The 22,033-nt window shown below is 52.9% G+C and overlaps 2 long non-coding RNA genes across 11 annotated transcripts; both read left to right on the top strand.

Moving 5' to 3' along the window:
- The first annotated feature begins 1,189 nt into the window (after window positions 1–1,189).
- LOC139702685 (uncharacterized) lies at window positions 1,190–3,512 on the top strand. Its single transcript, XR_011705252.1, has 2 exons — window positions 1,190–1,522; window positions 3,140–3,512. It is a non-coding gene; the product is annotated as an uncharacterized lncRNA (long non-coding RNA).
- A 2,238-nt stretch (window positions 3,513–5,750) lies between these two features.
- On the top strand, window positions 5,751–19,973 carry LOC114083032 (uncharacterized). Of its 10 annotated transcripts, none has more exons than XR_011705242.1 (8): window positions 5,751–5,913; window positions 6,231–7,019; window positions 7,421–7,827; window positions 9,691–9,849; window positions 9,986–11,460; window positions 12,096–12,180; window positions 12,836–12,946; window positions 13,055–15,541. It is a non-coding gene; the product is annotated as an uncharacterized lncRNA (long non-coding RNA). The 10 variants fall into 10 exon arrangements; XR_011705246.1 differs by lacking the exon at window positions 7,421–7,827 and having other exon boundaries at window positions 5,752–5,913; window positions 9,986–10,105; window positions 11,323–11,460; XR_011705244.1 differs by lacking the exon at window positions 7,421–7,827 and having other exon boundaries at window positions 5,752–5,913; window positions 9,986–10,105; window positions 10,423–11,460.
- The last annotated feature ends 2,060 nt before the right edge of the window (window positions 19,974–22,033 follow it).

Below are 22,033 nucleotides of genomic sequence, written 5' to 3'. Positions count from 1 at the left end.
GCAAATCAGGCGTCTTCTCCTGGGACACCCTCATGTTGGGGGACATCACCTCCTCCTCTTGACAGGCCCCACAGAAAGGACCCAGGTGAGAGGGAGGGAAGGATGCCTGGGTGCTGTCCCAAAGGTGGACCTCTGAGCCTCCACTGAAGCAGCCCACCCTGCCTCGAGCCTTTCTATACCTCCACGGGACTAGCGGGCAGCAATTGGGGAGGGTCAAAGCCCACCCTCCGTGGGTTTCCCTGGACACTGTTCCATCCTGCTTCGGGAGTCAGAGAAGGAAGGGGGGCACTCTGCCACCTTGGGGTTGAAAGAGGCCATTTGTCAACTCCCAGGCCTCTCCAGGCCGACCCCACTTGAGAGGGTGGATGCCCTTGGAATAGGTCTCACTTTGAACCCCAGATGGAATCCCTGTCCACCAAAATAACAGAGGGATTCTCCAAAGACGAAGACGTTTAATTGGGAGCTGCCTTGCAACGGGACCTGCTTTAGTGAACGCGCAGTCTTCAGGGAGGCCGAGGAAGAGGGAGCTGTGGAGCAGAAGGAGCTGATAAAGGAGGGTATTTTGAAAGACCTCTGAGCCCAAACCTTGTTGGCCACATTCCCTGCAGAAAGTCTCTTCTCTTTCTCACACTGAGAACTGAGCCCAGGGGCGCCCTCCCATTGAGCCACATCCCAGCCCTTCTTTATTTTGTATTTTGAGGCGGGGGCCCATGAAGCTGCCCAGGCTGGCCTCGAGCTTACACTCCTCCTGCCTCAGCCTCCCAGGAGCTGGGACCACAGACCAGGGCTGCCATGAGCTGCCAAGTGCTTTCTGTCAGGGTTTCTGTGGCCTTGCACAGGGCCGCGGTCTTGGCAGAGTCCGGGTGACAGTCCTTGTTAGCAGGCTCAGGTGTGTCAGGCCGACACCCTCCTTCATGACCTCACAGGTCGGTCTGTTGTCACCAGGGCTGTGCACAAGTGGCTCTGTTTTGATTTGGCAGCTTTCAGTTCCACACGGGTGGAGGCGAGCAGGCGAAGGCAGCCTGGAGCCTGGCAGGTCTCGGGGCTGAGCAAACCACAGCAGAGGGTGGGCGGCTGGCCCTCCCGGGTCCGCAGGCAGTTGCCCAGGGCTCCTGGAGGTGGAGACCATCAGCTCTTCTCCTTCCTCTGAAACCTCAGCTACCCTCTTCTTTTCGCAGGAGAACTTCCCTGAGGATCGTCCTTCTTCCCTTACTCTCCATCCTAGCCCAGTCCCTCCCGCCCGACACTCGGATCTCCAGAGACCTGCAGACAACATGTTGAAACCATTCCCGTGTCTCCTGGGGGCCTCCCACTCAGGAGGCTTGGTCACGCTCCGTCAGCCACTCGTCCCTTCTTGGAGGGCTTCACAGCTTTGCTCGCGGGGGGCCCAGGGCCACCATCTTGCACTAGTCTAGGGCCACCATCCACAAATGCTCTGTGAGTCGCTGGGCTGGCCTTCAACTTGCAATCCTCCTGCATCAGCCTCCCAAGCTGCTGGGCACGTCCTTTGCCCATTCTTAAGGTGGGACTTTGTCTATTTGTTAAGTTGTAAGAGTTCTTTATACATTCTAGATGCTAGGCCCTTCAGATGCTGCACATGCTGTACGAACATCCACTCCCATTCTTTTCACTTAACATGTCCTTTTGAATAAGAGTTTAAATTTTGATGAAGTCCAAGTCATCTATTTTTCCTTTGTTGATTATTTTTTTGACATATTTAAGAAATCTGAATCAAAGGTGAGAAAGATACACTATTCTGTTTTCTTTTCAATTTTGACACATATCTAGGTAATTCATCCATTTTTGGATTTGATTCTTATATATGTCTTGTAGAAGAGGTCCAAATTCATTTTTTTTTTAGCAGAGATTAACCCAGAGGCACATGCCACTGAGGTACATCTCCAGCCTTTTTTATTTTTTTAATATATATATATTTTTTAAATTTAAGGCTAGCCTTGGAATTTTTTTTTTTTTTTTTTTGTACTGGGGATTGAACCCAGGGGTTCTTTAACACTGAACCACATGCCCAGCCCTTTTTATTTTTATTTTGAGATCGGGTCTTACTAAGTTTCTTAGGGCCTTGCTAAGTGACTGAGACTAGCTCGAACTTGTGATCCTCCTGCCTCAGCCTCCAGAGTCACTGAGATTACAAGTGTGTGCCACTGCACCTGGCTCCAATTTCATTTCTATTTATGTGTCTGTCTAGTTGTCCCAGCACTATTTTTAAAAAGAGATTATATTTTCCATTTGTACCCTTATTGAAAATCAGTGATGGGTTTATTTCTGGATTCTCAGAATGAGAATATCTCTTTGAACATAGATTCAATAAAAAGTCCAAAAGAGCCATAGCATTTAAATGAGACTTCATTAGTCCTAGAATAAGACAGTTAGACCTATCATAAGAAAAGCTAAAAATTAAAGAGACCTAAAAGACTAGCCTATCATGCAAATAACTTAACTGCTTTCAAGAAAAAAGACTGGTGCTTTCTAAAGGAATACAACAAAACCAAGCAGTCTGCCATAGCAAATTCCCAATGTGTGACATTCAGAGAGAAGAGAAACAGAAAAATACATTTACATAAGTACTGGGTTGAGTTTTCACAAATTTGATAAAAACTATAAATCCACAGATCCAAGATATTTGATTAATTCTAAACAGGATAACCTCTCTCTTCTGTCTCTCTCTTACACACACCTCCCCATACAGACACATCAAATAATTGAAATCAAATAATTGAACTCCAGTGACAAAGAGAAAATATTAAAACCAGTGAGAGAAAAATAGAAACTACAAACAAAGAAATAGAGAAAAAATTAACTGGATGTAGTGGTGCACGCCTGTAATCCCAGCTACTCAGGAGACTGAAGCAGGAGGATCGCAAGTTCAAGGCTAGCCTCAGCGACCTAGTGAGACTCTCAAAATAAAACACAAGATGAGCTGGGGAAGTAGCTCTGTGCTAAGTCCTGACTTCAATGCTCAACACCACACACACATACACACACACAGAAAAAAAAAAGATAAGAAAAAATTACAGCCGAATTCTCATAGGACATCAAAAGAATTCAAGGTATGAATGGAAAACCTGCTAGCCTAGTATTCCATATGGACTTAAATTCCAATGAAAATATCTTTCTATAGCAAATGTATGTGAACACGCTCCCTGTGAAACGACAGCGGAGGGCACCTGTCGCGGCATACCTACGCTATAAGAAATAACACAAGACCTTTGGGCAAAAGGGAATCGACGTGTTAGAGACGTCTGGGTGTACCCAGTGAATGAAGAGCAACTAAAATGGTTACTACGTGGAAAAACAAACATAAAAGTTTATTGTTTATTTTCTAAATTACTATTTAAAACTTGATGGTTAAAAACGATATATTATGGAATTCATAAAAATAAGGACTTGAATCATGGGCTTATCAAAACCACATCAAAAGTATACAGTAGCAAAATTATATGTGGACTATAAAAACCCATATGTTATTTATTAAAAACCCCTCTATTTCCTCACTCCCCCTCCCGTTTCTTTATTTTACTTTGGCAGTGCTGGGGATCGAACCAGGGCCTGACCCAAAGGAGGCTGGTGCTCTGCCTCTGAGCTACACCCCCAGGCCTTCCCTCAGAACCATGAGGGAGATTCCTGTGGCCTGAGGTGAGGGTTAGGAGAGGCTGTCTCCCGAGAGGACACAGGGCCAAGTCACAGGTGAGCTCTGAGCTGCACCGAGCTGGGCAGGGGTGTCTCGGGATCCTCTGCACCCATCAGGGCTCCACAGCTCTGCTTCCCTGGGAACCCTGGGACCTGTGGGAAACTGTTGTGAGACAGAGACTGGGATGTGGAGGGTTTGCTCTGGGAGAAGACAGGTGGAGACAGGTGAAGACAGGTGGAGACAGGTGGAGACAGGTGGAGACAGGTGAAGACAGGTGGAGACAGGTGAAGACAGGTGGAGACAGGTGAAGACAGGTGGAGACAGGTGGAGACAGGTGGAGACAGGTGGAGACAGGTGAAAACAGGTGGAGACAGGGGAAGACAGGTGGAAGACAGGTGGAGACAGGTGGAGACAGGTGGAAGACAGGGGAAGACAGGTGGAGACAGGTGAGGACAGGTGGAGACAGGTGGAACCACCAGGGATCCAGGGCTGAAACCCCAGGATAGTGTGAGGCATGTTGCTCACCTGGTGTAGTGGATCCAGGTGAGGCTGTAGGTTAAAAGGAAGCCAGCCGCTCAGCGGGCCCCCTGAGCAGGGTGAGGATTAGAGGCCAGGAGCCCTGCTGCTCCCTGGAGATTTGGGGGCAGGAGGAGGAGGTATCTGGGGAAGGAAGATGGGAGGGGCACAGAGGCCCGAGGCTCCTAGGTCCCCACCTCAGGCCCTGCCCGTGCCCCATCTCTGAATGCAGGTCTCCTGCTTATGCTGACCCTGCACAGCCAGGCTCAGGGAGATGTGGGGGAGCCTGGGGCATGCTGAGCCCAGCAGGTGGACTCATCACCTATGACCACCTGGGGCAGTTCAGGACCTGAGGATCCAAGGGCTGAGAGGGGCTCAGGGTGAGGCTTCCCTGGGTCCAGCTCAGTGTGGCCGGGGGGTCGCTGTCAGCATCACAGACCAGGTGCAGGGACTGGCCCTCCTGGCTCTCAGTGTGGTGGCATTGCCCAGGACCCCTGGGACTAGGAGACAGAGAGAGAAAGGGCAGGGCTGAGTCCCTTGGCTCCCCTGGAGGCAGGAATGGAAGGCAGCCCCTCTGCGCCAGCACTGAGGGGGCAAGCAGGGAGAAGACCCCGGGTGAGAGGGGTGAGGAGGCCATGTGCGGACCTGGGCCGGGGGAGGGGCCCCAGCAAGACAGCAGGGGAAGCTGGGCAGGAGGGTGCATGGGCTGCTCAGGAGGGTCACGTGTTGAAGGCCAGCCTGGGCAACTCAGCAAGACCCCATCTCTAAATAAAAGATAAAAAGGGCTGGGGATGTGCCTCCGTGGTTAAGTGCCCTGGGCTCAATCCCCAGGACTGAAAAAAAAAAAAAAAAAAAGACAGGCGTGGTGGGCAGGAGAGGACGTTGAAGTGCAAATCCGCGGAGAGCAGCTAACCCATGCAGATCTGGCCGGGGCGATACCAAGATAGGTGGTGTCATTGACCCTTTTCCTGAGGGCCACTGGGAGCCATGGAGGGATCCAAGGGAAGAAACAGTGTCCTATGTGGGTTAGAGAGAGATCCCTGTGGAGTCCAAATTGTGGCCACTTGGAGAGGGGCAAACAAGGGGCTAGCAGGCCAGAGAAAAGGCTGGCACAAGTCCAGACGAGAGGCCCAAGCCTAGGCGGGGCGGCAACCACGCGGATGGAGGAAGGAACAACTTGAGACATTTCTTAGAAGTAGGTTTGCAGAACTGCCTGACTGATGGTGACTATTTGGTAAGACAGATGTCGCAAAGAGATTCCTAGGGTATCCACTCAGGGGCTCCCCAGGGAGATCAGGGAGTGCACACGCCAAGCTGCCCTGGACAGAGATTTATGAGGGCTTGGGGGCAGGGTCATGCAGAGAGCAGACAGAGACCCAGGCCCAACTGTGGAGCTCATGTATTAGGCTTCTTCTGGAAGACTGAGATGGCAAGGTCAAGAAGTGGCAGGAAAGAGGGGAAGAGAGAGCCACAGGAAGGGGGAGGAGGGAGAAGTCGGCACAGAGCCAGCCCTGGAGGTGGGAGGGACTGTCAGCGAGGAGGTCACAGGGCTCACCTCCAAGGGAGAAGGCCCCGCCTAGCTGTGCCGCTCCAGGAAGAGTCCCCCGCCGTATCCCAGGCCCTGGCTCCCCTTACCCAGTCAGCCCTGCCCACAGGGACCTGGGCATCCTGGCCTGGCACTCACAGAACACATTGAACCTGACAGTTCTCTTCACCACCCCCCAGCTCCAGGGAAGGACACATAACAGGTGAGGTGGGGGCCGTGGTCGAGTGGCCCTGGTGTGAGGATGAGCACTCACTGGGGAGTGGAGCATCCTCAGGCCCAGTGGAGAAGTGAGGGTCACTCTGATCCATGAGAAGGTTGGAGTGTCCCCTCCTACAGGCCCATGGCACTGCACAGGTATTGTTCCTGGGGTAGCCAGATTCCAGGATCTCGGGGGTGTGGATATCAGGGGATTGTTTCAGAGCTTGGCAGGAGACAGAGACCCAAGCCCTGGTAGGGACCCCAAAGTGGTCTTCCCCAGGGCTGTCATCCCCACCATCTGCACCCCATGGTCTCCCACAGGATGAGGAGCAGAGGATCCCACCCCAGTCCTCCACGGGGGACCTCGGGTCCCCCCAGATGACCTCCTTCCTTCCCCATCACAAGCACAGAGAGATGGTTCTCTTTGTAACTGTACTTCACAGTGTACCCCTTCTCCACCTGAAGAGGTATGAACCACCCTGGCTCCTCTGTGTGTCCCCAGTGTCCCTGCTGCTCTGCAGGTCCTGAGTGGGTGGGATCTTCCCTGGGTCTCCTCCTATGCTCGGCCCACTGCGTTGTTCGTGGCTCCTGGAGAGTCCTGGTTTGTACCAGCCCCTGCACAAAACCAGTAGCCAGTGACAGAGGTCCTCCTTGAAGATGCCAGGCTAGGAGACCTGCAGGGCATGGGGACAGAGACCCCCCTGCACGTCCCCCACTCTCGCACCTCCAGCAGGTATCTGGGACCCTGAGCCAGGGATCCTTTGGAGAAAAGAGGGTGTTGGCTGTGCAGCCCCCACAGATTCTCTCCCTGCACCCCCCACTGGCCCCCAGCAGGGGCAGCAGGGTGGAGGTGGAGGTCCCGGGCTCTGCGAGTAGGCACAGAAGGGAGGGCGAGTGGAGGGGAAGCACACAGCAAGCCCAGGAAAGAGGTCAGACAGCCAACGACCGCAGAAGAGGAACCTCAGGACACCTGTCGAGGCCCCTGGAGCAGCCGCATCTACTATCCAGGTGGGGTCTCCACGGGGGCCACACCCAGCAAGGAGGACAGACCCGGAGCTCCTGGCCCCTGGTGGGCAGCCTCTCCTCCCCCGCCACTGTCCACATCAGGAGGTAGGCACCGCCTGGCCATCGACAGGTTCTAGATGCTCTGCAGGGTCAGGAGGGGCAGGCGGAGGAGACGGGGTGTCACACGTGTGGGAGGGTGGGGTGAGTGAGGTGGCACTGAACGATGGGCCACACACGGGCATCTGCTCCTTGCTGGGAAGTGGGGGTGGGGGGGTGGCAGACTTCATCTCCGTCCTTGAGCAGTCCTCTAAGGTGTGAGGAGTGGGAAGCCCCAGATGTTCCAGGGCCTTCTGGGGTGTGGTGCAAGGGCTTGTGGGAAAGCCCCTCTCCCCGTGCAGCCAGAAGGCGACTTCTCAGGAACACACGGGTAGGGTGCATGGGCCCAGGGCAGGAGAGGGTCACGAGGCTCAGCCTGGGTTTCCTGACCACAGCCTCCCCTTCCCCAGGTGTCCCTGCGGTGACCATTCAGAGCCTGCCTGTGTAGTCAGGGTGGGGGAAGCCCTGGTTCTGGTGGCCCTGGGCCGTCCCCTTCAAGTCGGCTTCCTTGACTCCCACGGAGGGGTCACCACTCCCGACCTGAGGAAGGCGTGTGTCTGAGGGAGAATTCAGTGGGAGGATGGAGGCCAACTGCGCTCTGAAGACTCAGGGTTGGCTCTCCTGCCGTGTCCCAAGGCAGACCCCAAGAGGACACAAGTCACACTCCACCCTTTGATTCTCTGTCTCAGTCATGTTCTTATCCTGTCTGCTCTGGGGTCTCGGGAAACCCAAGTCTCAACCTCTTCCTTCATCACCACCTCCTCATCTTCATCCTCGTCCTGCTCTCTGGGGACATGGGTGGTGACTGAGCCACCAGGTGAGCTCTGCAGCCAACAGCCCTCACAGCTGTCCCACGTGTGACACTCTGGTTCCCTCCTGTTCAGCCCCTTCATCAGCACACTGGGCCCCTCCAGGAGCCTGGAGACCTGGCAGGAGAAGGGACACTCTCCAAAGGGAGGTTCCTCTGGGGCTGGGGTGGACCAGGAGATGAGAAGAACTTTCCAGACACCCTGAGGGGCTCTCAGAACATCCTGTGAGTCCACCACACCTTCATGGGACCCTCAGAGCAGGCCTAGGACAGGGGCTCCAGGGACAGATCCACTTCCCAGTGCTCCTGGGCTCCCTGCTGGCCTGGGAACAGGACCCCCCTCTTAGCCTCCTGCCTCTCTACTCCCCACACCTGTAGGGGGCCCAGTTCCCCTCTCCCCTGGCCTGGCTGGTCCCTTCCTGAGAAAGCTGCCTGGCCCTGTCCATCCTGCACTGGTCACTCTGAGCGTGGATGCACCTGGTGCTCGAGGTTGGGCCAGCACCAGGGTTGCGAGGCCATGGGGTCCCTGGATCTCAGCAGCAGGAGGAGAATGGTGACGTCAGTGAGCAGGGCAGCTGGGCCCTGGGAGCTAAGTCATCCAGATGGCAGGCAGTGGCCACAGGCACTGTGACACTGTCATTTCTCTCCTACCAGGACATTGGGTCTGGCTGGCCTGAGGGCCAGGGCTCCAGTGTCCCAGGGCAGAGTGAAGGACCCTCAGGACACAGGGTGGCTGCTGCCCTGCTGTGTGTGTTGTAGCATGAGCGGGTCCTGCCTGTGTCCATGGCCAGGGTTTGTGCATTGTGGTGTGTTTGTGTTGGTATCTGTGGCCTCTGTTTGTGTCTGAGGTAGGTGTGTGTATGTGCATGTGTGGTGTGCACTTCAGCATCTGGAGTGTATATGTGTCCTGCATGTGTGTCTGCATGTGTGTCCATGGTCTTTGTGCACATGTCTGAAGTGTGCATGTGGATTTTTGTGTGTTTGAGCTGTGATGTGTTTGAGGTGTGTATGCATCTCATCTGTTAGTGCATGTGTGTGTCTGCACAAGGAAATTCTGTGAATTTTGAGGTGTGCCTTTTTATGTGTATGTGTGTGTGTTTGAAAGTGTGTGTGCATGTTCCTGTGACATGGTCACTCTCTGTATGTGCATATAGGATTTCTTTGTGTGTGCATCTGTGGTCTGTGTGTGTGTGCTGGTGTGGATTATGTGTGCATCTGCATGATTGCCTTGTTATGCAATCATGTGTGCATTTGCAAATATTAGTTGCTCAGGGATGATGTCCATGGGGGACATATTGAAGAGTCCAGTCCATCCCTCATTCCCCATAACATAATCCTATTTTGTTTCACTCCAAACTTCTTGTCACCAACCAGAATAACATGTAATATACTTAGTTATTATTTACCTGACTTTCTCACTATTAAGTTGCATACCTAATGAAAGATTTTTTTTTATCTCTTCTGCTTACTGCTGAATCCTTCTTAGAAAAATGTGTGGCATATGTGAGGTGCACAATAGTTACTTTACAAATGGTAAGGAAATACAGAAATGCAAAATGAGATTGCTTCTCCAAGGGACGACTCTGTGCTCTTAGAGCATCCTGTCTGCAGTGATCTGATTCCAGCCTGCTGTGCTTGTGTGCTGTGTGACCATGCCCTAAGGGAGAGATGGAGAAGGGCAAACCATTCCTCCCACACATGCACCTGCCTTCTGTCTCCTGGAGGCCCTTGGTTCCCACACAGTGAGCTGGTTTCCTAGTTCATTCACAAATTCCTATCAAAACACTTGTGTTTCTTTCTCTCCTTTCTGGTTCTCTCATTAGTAATGAGTGAAGTAAAATATCTAATGTGTTAATTTTCCCTGTATGACAGTCATGGTGGTGTCCCTCTTTGGGGAAAATCGTCCTTGGATGGAGTAGTGAAGAAACCCAGCTGTGCCTCTGTGCACGGGGTCCCTGTTTGGTCTGTGCTCTTGGCCTTAGAGACAGCGCCATAGGCCTCCAGGTGGAGCAGATCCTGGGGAGGCCACAGGTGAGGAGGAAGCTGGCCCAGGTGGCCCCCCACGCAGGCAGGGACCAGAAGGAGAGGGGCACAGGGAGGTGGGGGATGCAGGCATGAGGTCCCCGTGCCCAGGTCTCAGTGGCACCCAGACTCCCTGCCCCTCCAGGACTCTGGGTTCAGGTCAGCCTGGGCTGAGAAGAAACTGCAGGAAGCATCTGGGCAGAAATTGGGCTGGGGCCTGCGGAGCCTGAGGCCACCTGGCAAGATGGACTCTCCAGACAGAAATGTGAGAAGACAGAGGGAAACCTCTGAGGGGAAAGAGGGAATAAATTCAGATGAAGAGGGGGGAAGCCCTGTGGGTGTGGGCTGCCTGGAGCAGGCTGCTCACCAGAGCCAACCTGATTCTCCCAGGGTCTGGGAGTGCTCTAAATGCCACTGTGAGTGACTCATGCTCCTTACCAATGCTGTCCCAAGACAGCACGGCCACTCCCACCTGGTCACTGGAGATGTCCCTGGCTAACAACCCCCCTCACCTCAGGGCAGCCTGAATCCCTAGCTAACACCCCGGGGACAAGAAGCCCCAGCCTGGACACACCCCCACAGGGTCCTGGACACCCCTGACCAGCTCACAGACAGCGTGTCACCAGGCCCCTCTCTAACCCACCTCTGCACTGGAGTGTGGCCAAGGCTCTGCTCAGGGACCTCCATCCACCAGGAGACTCTGGCCCAGGGACATCGCTGCAGAGGGGCTGCCACTGACCGCGGTGCTTTTGTCCAGATGGGCTGTGATGTCCCCGGTTAATGGCCCTTTCTCCGACCTGGACACTGGGCCTGGCAGCACCTCACCCCCATCCTGCGCCCCTTCTCACTCTCCACCGCCTGGTGCTGCGCTCCCTGAGGCCCCCCCTCCTGGGCTCCTCCTGGCTCCCTGCTGCTTCCTCCTCACTCCCCTCCCGCACCACAGGGCCCCAGGCTCTCCTGTAGCCACTCTGGCCTTGAGGTGGTGGCCCAGACTCTGTCCACTGGACCCTCCTGCAGCCCCAGCCTCTCCCTGGCACTTCCCGTCTCCAACCAGACGTCTCAGAGGCACAGACACAAACTTCCAGAAGCCAAAATAAGGCCAGATCTTCTCTCGAAAATGTCCCCTCCTGCAGAGTTGGCAGTTTCAATTCTGAGATTTCCAGGGAACCCCAGTGGCGACACCCTGTGGGCTTCTGTGACCTCAGTGATGTGTGCGGAGTCATCGTCAGTGTCCACTCAGTTGTGAGCTGGAGGCGGTGGGCTCTGGGCTGCTGCCCAGCGTGCACTGTGCCACCCTCAGCAAACCTGCTGCTTCCCGGGTGCCCAGAACCAGCTTCCCACCCAGACCGTCACTACCCTGCGCTGCGTCCCCCTGTTGGCCTCCTCGCCCCCCCCCCCCCACCCTGTGCAGGCTTCCTGGGCGCTGCAGTCGGGGCGACCCCATTAAAGTAGGTCTCAGTTCATGTCCCTCTTCTGCTCAAGATGCAGAATAACTCAGATGAATCTACGTGGAAGGTTGTAGAAGTAGGGATCTGGTCAAGCACCTGGAACAACTGGCAAGTTATCTGCTGAAGGAAGAGGGGATTTCACGGTGGCTGCCGACCCTGTGCTCAAACCATGGTGCGTCCAGAGGCCAGTCAGGGGCGAAAGGGGGAGCCAGACTGGGGCTGCTGAGCCGGGATCCTGGGGCACAGAGGTTCTCTGGGCCTGAGGAGAGGGAAAGGCCAGCGCAGTGGAGCGCAGTGCTCACCGTGGCCCTGCTTTTCCTGCCCCAAATGCCAGGGCAAGCTGCTCCAGGCCCCTCCTGTGCAGTGAGGGGCAGGTCATGCTGATGCCCAGGGGGTGGGGGAGGCAGGAAGGAGCCGGAGGGGAGCTGGCTCCAGGGAGTGGTTTTGCCTGAGGCTGAATTGAGAAGCACTTTGGTGCAGGTGGGCAGAGGTAATAGGGATGGGGGACACGGGAGGAAAGGGGCCAGGTCTCTGGTTGGGCTGTGGGGACAGAGTGCCATCAGGGGATGGAGAACCAGCAAGTGAAGGGGGTTTAGGGCTGTGTTAGCCACGCACTTCTGAGGTTCTGACACCCAGGACCCCGAGTCACTGCCTCTCCCCGAGCCAATCCCTAGGGCTGGGGAGGAGCCAAACCCCTGGGCAGTTCTCAGAAGAGGAAGCCCACACTCACATGGATCTGGAGCTCATCCCCTGGGCACGGAGGGGCGGACATCTGAAGGCTAAGGACTCCACTGGTGGAAACCCTAGGTCCAGAGCAGAGAAGGAGCAGAGGCGTGGTCCTGCCTCTGTCTTGGGTGCTATCTGGAGCAGCAGGACCAGAACCAAGACCCAGGTAAGGGTTCGAGGTTCCCCATTCTGAGGTGTGTTTCTGAGCACTACTGTGTACATCAGGTGTGTCACCTCCTGCCTGTTGGAAAGAGGTCCAGCCTCATCCACACACATGGCCTTGGTCCTGCAGATGTTTTGGGTAGGAGATGGGGCGTGGGTAAGGTCCGGCCCTTAGGGCTGGGCTCCACCCAGGGCCCTCACAGCACTCCATCTGAAGTCCCTTCCTGTGAGGGGAAACAGGGGCATCTTGTAGTTAAAGGGAGGAAGTTGGGCCGCCAAAAGAGGAATTCCATATTGTGAAAGAAAAAGTCCCCAATCTTGGGCACGCGCAGTAGCCCAGGGACTGACAAGTTAACTTTCACCAATGAACACCATTAGCACTGAGGTTTGCTCCCGCTCTGTGCATTTTTGGGTGGAGAAAGATACTTTGGCTTGGGCAGAAGAGATCATGTGAAATTCAGCTGTCAATCAGGGTGCCAGTCAACACCAGATTCTCCCCCCCCCCCCACGGAGAAGGCAGGGAACCAGCACAGCCCTGTAAAAGCCAGCTCCACTGTGCCCATGGCGCCTTGAGCTACTCCCCAGCTCAACCTGTTCTGCGACACTTTCTCTTGCAATGAACCTCTGTCTCACCTGCCAGCCTCTCCTGTCCCCCTCAGTTCTGTGCTTGGGATGCCAAGAACCTGGACCAGGGACCACGGCTCCCTAGCGGTGCCCAGTAAGATCACTGGCAAGACAGCCAGGAGGTAAACAGGTGCCAGCCAAGGTCGGTGAGTCTTTACTCTCTGCCACACTCTTGGCGGAACTCGTTGGGATTTGGGGTTTCATTGTGTTTTCCTTTTTACCTCCTGACGAGCCTGTTTCCCCCCACTTCTCAGCCACTGCTGCACGGAGCCCCACGGTTAGACTTAATCTGTGCTGGAAATAAGACAAAGCTCACCAATGCAGGCACGTTGTGCAATCATCCAGTGCCCCAACGCCACGGCCTTTCTAAAGGAAATAAGCTGGGCCCGAGCTCAATCCTCTTCGCTGACTGCTTCTCTGCTTGGGGCGTCCCTCCAGGCCCCGAGGACGCCCTTCTCAGCCTTCTGCAAGCTCTCATTCCCTCCCGGCCACTCTCCCCTGGCCTTGCTTGTGGATGTCACCTCCTCCCAAACACCTCCTGTCCCTTCTGTGATGTTCATCCCAAATTCCCTGCCTGTGAGGAATGGGGGGTATTAACTGTGGTTAATCTGGATGACTGGACACCATTGAAGGGCCCCAGTACAAGCCAGGGAATTCCGAATTCCCCTGAAGGGGAGTCAAAATCCTCGCCAGCTAGACCTCGTCTGTGGGAGACAGAACAATGGCCAGAAGCCCCTGTGCAAACCTTCCCGGCCTCTGCCAAGCCCCACTTCTGTGCAGACAAGACCTCTTGGGGCTCCTAAGGCAACCACCCCAAATCCAGATGCTCTCTTGTCTCTCGGGGAGACAAATAACCCCCTCCATACCTCCCACCAGAGGAGAAAGGGTCTTATTGAAATCCCAGCCACTGTGGGACATGCCTGGCTGCTCTCTCCTTTCCTGTACCCGGGGACTCTGCTCTCTGTAAGGTCCTCTCGATGGTGACTGCACAGGGGAGGAGTTTTCTTTTTCTTCAGAACATTTTCCTGAGGTCCACCCTCTCCATGGACCTAATGGGCTCCCACATTTTTAAAATGTCTGGGTTGAGACTGATTCAAAGGGCACTGTCACTGTGGTCTGATGTAGATGTTCTATATGCTCCTTTACTAGAATAATTATGGCCATTTCTTAAACAAACAAACTTCTGTCTTTTGTGAGCTCATGGTTTTTCTGGTGAATTCATCTTGGTCCTGCACATCTGAAATAATAATTTGTTTGTTCTGATTTGTTTCATTTTGTCTAACTGGAGTTTTTTAAGCCTATGTTTTTTTTTTTTTTTCCTGCTGTCTTTATTCAGAGGTCAATTAATCATGGGTTAATTCTCAAATACCCTGGAAAAGGAAAGAGATCATCCCCTTATGGTGACGTGGATCTGCCTCGTGGATGGACAGCTGGCCACCTGAGCCGTTGATTCAGTCCAGACGTGATCGGTAGACCCTGCCTCAGCCTTGCCACCTGTCCAGGCCTCCCGGGTCCATGTCCTACTCTGTACTCTCACTAAAAGGACATCTGTGATGGACTCTGTCTTTATTTACAGGGAGTCAAATCTGACAGTCCGTGTAATATTTCTTGTCTGTTTTCAGGTACCTTTTTGCACACCTGTGTTTTGCATGTGATACATGCTCTGTATCATTTTCATGACACCAAAATCGGCTTATAAGTAAATGAGCCCTCATAAATTCAAAGAAATGGAGCCAAGTAACTTTTATGACTTAAGTAAGCCCTTAATAAAAAGGTCAATTTATTTATTTACTTTTAGAAGATCAATTTAAACTGGTTAAAAAGATAAAAGTAGATGTCACTGAAATTACTAACCCATGTTTTTTTCTAGGTGGTCGGCCAATCAAGAGAGCATTGGTTTCTATGAAATATTTATAGTGTCCATTGCTTTTAAGGTTTTTCTTCATCAGGAAAAGATAGCTCAACGTTTACTAGTTTTAACTTATATTTGGTTTTCATTGGTAACCTAAAGTTAACAGTTAAAAATGGGTAAATTAGATTTCACATCAATGAGATCAATCTTTATGAATGTGTTTGTAAAAAGAGACATAGGATTAATTTGCAAAGTTAAAATACAAAGCATCAACTACTAAATATATATGTAAGCCTCTGGCTTCTTAAACTCTATAGGAAATATTTGGTTCTACTAAATGTGTTTATATATATTGTTGGTAAGTGAAAAATCATTTTGATTGTTTTATTTCTGGGTTTTTTTTTCACTAAAAGCAAGGTTGCCAACAGTTAGGGCTCTAACAGATGTGATTCTACATGGAAGAAGTGCAAAAGGTTTCACCTGTGTTCACATTTAAAATCATGTAAGGATTTGTCTAAGGTCGAATTTTGATGTGATGATATAAAAACCAAAATCTATTTCTCTTAAAACAATGAAGTCTTAGAACATTAATCTCTCTTATCTATCTATCAAGATGATTTCTTGTTTCTATTAGGTGTTATTACTTAGGGTAACTAAGTCTTAAAGGAATTAGGGAATCCTAGCTAATTTAAACATTTTAAATGATTCTTTGTAACCATGATTATACAAACAACAGTTATTTTAGGTTACCAACACCCTAAGCATATGTGACTAGAGATATGTATGCATCTGAGAACTAAATATGTTTGTCCAAGCATTATTTGAAAGTTATTAACATGAAAGCTACTTAAGTTTAGCATCAGATAATAAATCTATTTCTGATCATTAACACTGTTTCTTAAATTTATAAAGGATTTTATATGTGATTGAGTTGATAAATTTATGAGTCTTTGTAGAGGCTAAATAGATGTCAAAGATACATTGTTGATATTATAGAAATTATGTTTCTTAGTTTAGAGCTATTATACAAACTAGGTAAGTTCTTGTTCTTGTTACTTTCCCTTGGAAACTCTTGCCTATAAGATAATAAGCCATCACCTATAGGATAGGATATAATGCTGACTTCCAGTACTTGTACTAACCATGTTTAGATGGTAACTGTGCGATTACAGACTTTAAGGTTAACACCATGACTCCACCTCAAGACTCTTTAAGACTGGATGTTTAAGATCAAAACTGGATGTTTAAGACCAAAGCCAAGGAAGTAGAGGGGCCAAGGAAAAAGCAGCTAATATTTTAGCCTTTACTTATAAGGTCGACTGGGATCCAGGGAATGATAGGACCCCTCAAAGGGCCCTGCAACTCCAGTGTCACCCAACCTCCTAATCAGGGGAATCCTGAGGACCCTAGAGAACAGGAACCAACCAGTGTACATTCTGCAAAGAGGTGGGTCATTGGTTAGGAAAATGTTCCTGATGCTTCCAAGAGAAGCACATGTGGTCAAAAAGACCCTGACCCATCCTGGCAAATGGCAAAATTGGTAGAGGAAAAAAATCAAAGGATCCAAGAGGTTGCTCACATGTTCCCAATAGTGACTCCTGAGGAATCTCAGACGACCCTGACAGTAGATAGGAAAATGGTCTACCTTTGAAGACTCAGTCTTAAACACCCAGCAGGAAAGTATAACCAAGCCACACTCAAACATGGATGTTTGAAAGAAAAGACAGTGAATCTCTTGATGTAAGTTGAGATGTGTACATGAGTCAGCCCTCCCAAGAGGAAGGAACACCAGGGGGTTGTCATAATGAGAGGCTGCTGTGTGGGAGAGGCTAAGAATAACTACCACAAAGCACCGATAGAGTCCCAAGTCTGTCCTGAGTCAATTTGAGCCTAATCTTGCAGAACTACAAATCCTCCTAACCACCTACGTGAGCAGACTCAATGTGTATTTTTGGTTTTGCTAGTATATCTAGCCCCAATACGAATAGAGCCCCTAATGACCATCTCCACTCACACCTTTAACATCATCCCTAGTGCAGAATGGGCTATACAGCCAGTTCCTCCCCTAGGAAGATGGGGGCAACCGCTGGAGGGGGCACAGAGGTCGGAGGACTAGCGACCTCTCTCTCCTATCCTCAGGGTTTGTCCAAAGGTCTTTCTGAGAGTCTAGAGGAAACAGCAAAAGGCATAATTACCCTTCAAAACCAGGAGGATTCTGTGTCTTCTTGGAGGAAGAATGTTGCTTTTACGCAAACCAATCCGGGATTGTTAGAGATACAGCAAGAAAGCACCAGATGGTACCTTCCGAATCCAGTGGTTTTAGAGTCATGGGGATTTCATGGTCAAAAATGTAGAACTGGGTGTCTTGGTGGTTACCTTTGGCAGGAGGTATAGATATATGTGTGTGTATATAGATTGTTGGTAAGTGAAAACTCATTTTGGTTCCTCTGTTTCTGGGTTTTCACTTAAAGCAAGGTCACTAGCAGTTAAGACTCTAGCAGATGTGATTCTACAGGTAAGAAGTGCAGAGGTTTCGAGTGTGTTCACAGAGCAGAGGGGCTGGCCGTGCCCAGGAGACAGCTGCCTACAGCCCAGAACCTTCAGGTCACTCCCTGAAGCAAAGCTGGGACGTCCTTTTCCTGGATGAGGGCTTGGGTTTTCTTCCAGAGGAGGAACAGTGCCTAGGGGTGAGAGTGGGTGCAGGTCCTCAGCCCTGGTCCTCTTCCCTTCTGAGAAGAGGAGTCCCCTCCTCCCCTGCTCCAGCCTGCTGCTGCAGGTGACACCAGGGAGAGGAGCAGCTGCGAGGCCACTGACAGGCACTCCTGCTCAGACGAGCTGTGGCCAGCTGGGCCAGGCCTGTGGCACAAGTGCCCCATGAGGCAGTGAGGGCGAGGCTGGAGTGCAGGCAGAGGCCGGCAGGAGGCTGAGGCTCTCTGAAGAGGGAGGCTGGCAGGGGAGGGACATCCCACCTTCAGAGGACACCAGCACTCACAGGTGACAGGAAATGGCCTAACAACACCAGGAACAGGGGTCCTTCCAGGGAAGACAAGGGACTCCCTGGTGTTACTCCTCCTGGGGACTAAGGACAGAGGTACCTGGCGGAGGTGAGGGGCAGGGGAGGAGTGTAGAGCGGGCAGTAGGGGAGCAGGCAGGCCTCTGCTCTCTTCTTCACTGGAAAGCTCAAGTGACCGCGGTGGGATCAAGAGGCTGAGCTTAGAACGCAGCCCGTTTTAGGGCCATGGCAGGCATCTCCATGGCAGGACCCTGGGACACCTGGTCCTGGTCCTCTCTCATGGACAGCAGTGGAGGTGGGCGGCCTTGCTCCTGAGCCGGCTGGACCCAGGAGGACTCCGCTCTGGATATGTGAGCACAAGGTAGAAAGAGCTTCCCACCCCGTGTCCTAGGGCCCAGTCTGCATGGTCTCCACGGAGTGGGAGCAGGACAGCCAGGGTCTCTTGGGGGCCCAGCTTAGTGCCTGCATCCCACAGAGCCCAGGCCTCTGGGGACCCCCAGACCTGAGACTAGGACTCTCAAGGTTGTCACAGGAGGGGACAAAGATATTCCAGTTGTTTGGGGAAGGGAGGGTCTGTCAGGAGTCCAGCTGCAAAGAAGCAGGGACCTCCGGGATTTGGGACGCAGCAGCGGCCCTGTGAGGTGGAGCTTCACACTGGGCCTGGCCCCTGCATGGGCTCTTCCTGCTGCACCTTGTCCTGACTCCCTCTGGGCACTTTGCTTTTCCAGGAGAGAAAGGAGGGGCAGCTGGGGTCACTCCTGTCCAGGGTTCTGTGCTCTCAGGGTGGCACCTGGCACACACAGGTGAGGAGACCACAGGTCCGAGGACAGTGGTGTGAGACCAGGGGGAAGACAGGTCTTAGGAGAGCTCCTCTGTCTTGGAAGTGGCTCTAGAGTTTGGTGGCAGCAGTGGCCACACTGCCCACCTCTGTGGGAGTGCTGGCAGTCCCCAAACTTGGGGATCTCATAGGAGCCATCTTCCCCATAGCAGGCAGACACGCTGGGGAGAGTGGTCCATGTCAAGCAGTTGCACTTCTCAGAAGGACAGGGGACACCGAGGTTGTGTCTGGACACTGTCAGCACCACCTTCCTCTGTGCCCCGTGGGCGGGAGCTGCAGGACCTGCAGAGGACCCTCCAGGTCTCCCGCTGCACTTCTAGGGGTGCAGGACTCGCCCGTGCTTGCCTCAGGCCTCTGGTCAGCCCTGAGGGGAGCAATGAGGGCCCAGCCCACCTCCCAGGTGCTGCTGTGGGTCCAAGCTCGGCCCTCGGCCGTCTCCTCCATTGCTGTGGGTCCTTGCAGCCCCGGCCTTGCCCATTTTGAAATGCGGTTTGTTCCTTTGTTGCTGAGTGTGGCTTTTTAAAAACTGGGATCATTTCTTTTGGTAACCGATTTTGTTTTGTTTTGAGAGTCCTCGATGCATTCTGGAGACTGACATTCCCCTATTTTCTGGTGTTTTCTTCCAGAGTGTAACTTGTTTTCTTATCCATTTGGTGGTCTTTTGCAGGAGAGCAGGCTCCTGTGCCCTGACATCTGAGCTACGCCTGAGACCATACGGTGACAGGGTGGGAGGGCTGAGCCAGGCCATGGACAGGGGCAAGGTCTGTGGAGCTCAGGCAGCTGGTGGGCTGAAGGAGCCCCGGCCTTAACCCCGGAAGCTAAAGATGGTCCCCTGCAGACGTGATTCAGTTACGGACCTTGAGCAGTGGGGACCATCCCGGAGCATCCAGCAGGCCCCTGAATCCTGTCACGAGGGTCTCTCTGTGGGGGAGGAGGCGCCCGTTCCAGGGGAGGACGCCGGGCACCCAGAGAGGCAGAGGCAGAGACCGGGGTGCGGCAGCCAGGGGGCCAGGCTGAGGACCTGGGAGAAGCCGGGGGTGCACCCCCCCTGAGGGTCTCTGCGGGGAGGGACGCCTGCGGGACACTTATATTTGGGCCCAGGGACATTGATTTCAGATTTCTGGCCTCTAGAACTTTGAGAGAGTGAAAAGCTCTTTGCTGGAGACATCAGCTGTGACGCAGTTTGTTTCCGGGGCCACCAGAGAAGGATGGGGCCGGGCTTCACGGGCAGCTGAGGGGACAGCAGAGAAGGACCTGGGCCGAGGCCTCCCCCTCCATCGCCTGCAGCTGTTTGGAAGGCTCTTGGTCTCCCTTTGCCACCTCCCTTCTTCCAGGTTTTGCTGGGACTTTCCCAGGGGAGCCCCACGACTCCATGAAAACTGCTGTCGTCCATGACCTTAGACCCAAGGTCGGGCCCTGGACCTGTCAACACTGCTGGAGGAAGACGGGGTGCAGCTCCGTGACCTTGGCCTTGGCAGTGATCTATTTTTTTTGCTATGACCCCAAAAGCACAGATAAGAAAAGCTGAAATAGAGAAATGACATTGCAGCAAGATGGACAGCTTCTGCACAGCCAAGAAGGTGATGACTGGGACGAAGAGGTGACCTTGGAAAGGAGAGGACACTCAAGGGCAAGGGCCTATGGTCCAAAACGCACAGGTCGAGGGTGCCCCAGGGGACAAGGTCAATGTGATGTGCACACATTTCACAGCAAGAAAACAAATGACCCAATTAGAAATGGTCAAAGACCTCAATGGACATTTCTCAAAAGGAGGTACATATGGCCAGCAGTTATATTTAAAAACACACCATGTCACTAATCATCAGGAAAATGCAAATCAGACACACAATGGGAGGTCTCCATGCCCCCTTGTGTCAAAAAGAGAAAAGTATTGGCAAAGACACAGGGAAAGAAGCCTCTCTGTGGGGATGTCCGTCAGCAGAGCCGCCGTGTGGAAGAGCACAGCCCCAACACTAAGAGAAGGACCTGCTTAGTCCCACTGTGGGAGTCAGTGACCAAAGCAAAGAAATGAGCTTGTCAGGCTGGAGTGGTGGCTCAGTGACAGAGCTCTTGCACAGCACGTGGGAGACCCTGGTTTTGATCGTCAGCACCACATAAGAATAAAACAAAACAAAGTTATAAAACATGTTAAAAGAAATGAGGCTGTCAAAGAGAGACCTGCAGCCCTCGTCCATCGCTGCACTGTCCACAATAGCCAAGGTATGGGGCCGCCCACATGTCCACCAGCAGGCAGTTGTATGTGACAAAGGGATGCACACACACACACACACACACACACAGAGCATGATCTTACACAACCTTGGAAAAGAAGGAAATCCTACCATTTTCAAAAGTCACACAAGTGTGGACAACAAGACGTTAAGTGAAATAAGCCAGAAATAAAAGGACTAATATCCCATCTGTCATTTTATGTGGAATGTGACAAATTCTCATCCAAATGTAAGACTACAAGGTGGTGGCAGGGCTGGAGTGGGCTAGGAGAGAGGAGGGTCCAAGGGCACAGAGCTGCACCTGGAGGGGTTGAGGGCGCCCAGGGGACAAGGTCAGTGTGACATGCAGCGTATTTCAGCACATCCAAGAGAGCACCTTCCAATCTCCCATGACAGAGCAACAGGGCAGACTCTGCTGGGCACAGAGCATCTTCCCACAGCACAGGGTGTGCCAGGTGGAGCGCAGAGGGGCTGGTGGGGTTGAGGGCGCTCACCTGGGAGTCCCTGTGCTCAGCCCTCCACGCTGTAGGGGAGTGTCATAGCTCAGTGCTGCACACAGTGAGCCGATGTCACTTCTATCTGTCCATAAGAGAGTGACATTAGTGATGGTAACAAGAGAGCACAGTGGTGCATATTCACAAGAGCCTCGTTGTGCATAAATACACATGAGTTTTGCTGGTCAGTTGGACCTCATTGAGCTGGAAATATTTCTTGACCATGTCGAAGGCGTCCACACGAATGATCAGAACTAACAGAAAAAGCGGCTGTCGTGAACGTCAACAATGACAACTGTATTTCCTCGTCACCAGCCCAGGGTACCTCACTGTTCCCAGTGACACTGTTCCTGGTGAGACCCACAGGCTGGATTCTCTCTCTGTCCCCAGGGTGCAGACAGCTCCCTTCCCAGGATCCCTCATGGGTCCAGGGTGCGTCTCAGAACCCACCTCCCTGCCACAGCCCTGCTCCTCTGTGCACCAGGCCACACCCTTCGGGTGTCAGGGAAGCATTCTGCATTGTCCTGCCCTTCTCCCCACTGACCACATCCCTGGACACTCTGCCCTTCCAGCTCTTCCCAGTGCGTCCTCCCCACACCCTGCCTGGTCCTTCCTCCCCAGCTCCTCAGGAGGCTGCGTGGCCCCTTCCCCTCTCTGGGCACCCAGGACCCACTCTGGCCCCTCCTGACCAGGGCAGCTCAGGGTCCTGCCGTAAAGTCAGCTGCACCCAGGCCCTGCTGTCCTCACAGACCCTGGGTCCTGGCCTCAGCCTGCAGGGCCCTCCGCACCCTGCCACCACGGCATC

The sequence above is a fragment of the Marmota flaviventris genome, chromosome 18 (genome assembly GCF_047511675.1).
Source record: "Marmota flaviventris isolate mMarFla1 chromosome 18, mMarFla1.hap1, whole genome shotgun sequence".
NCBI classification, from domain to species: Eukaryota; Metazoa; Chordata; class Mammalia; order Rodentia; family Sciuridae; genus Marmota; species Marmota flaviventris.
The sequence above is the reverse complement of the archived record's forward strand: the minus strand, read 5'-3'. Positions and strand labels throughout refer to the sequence as shown.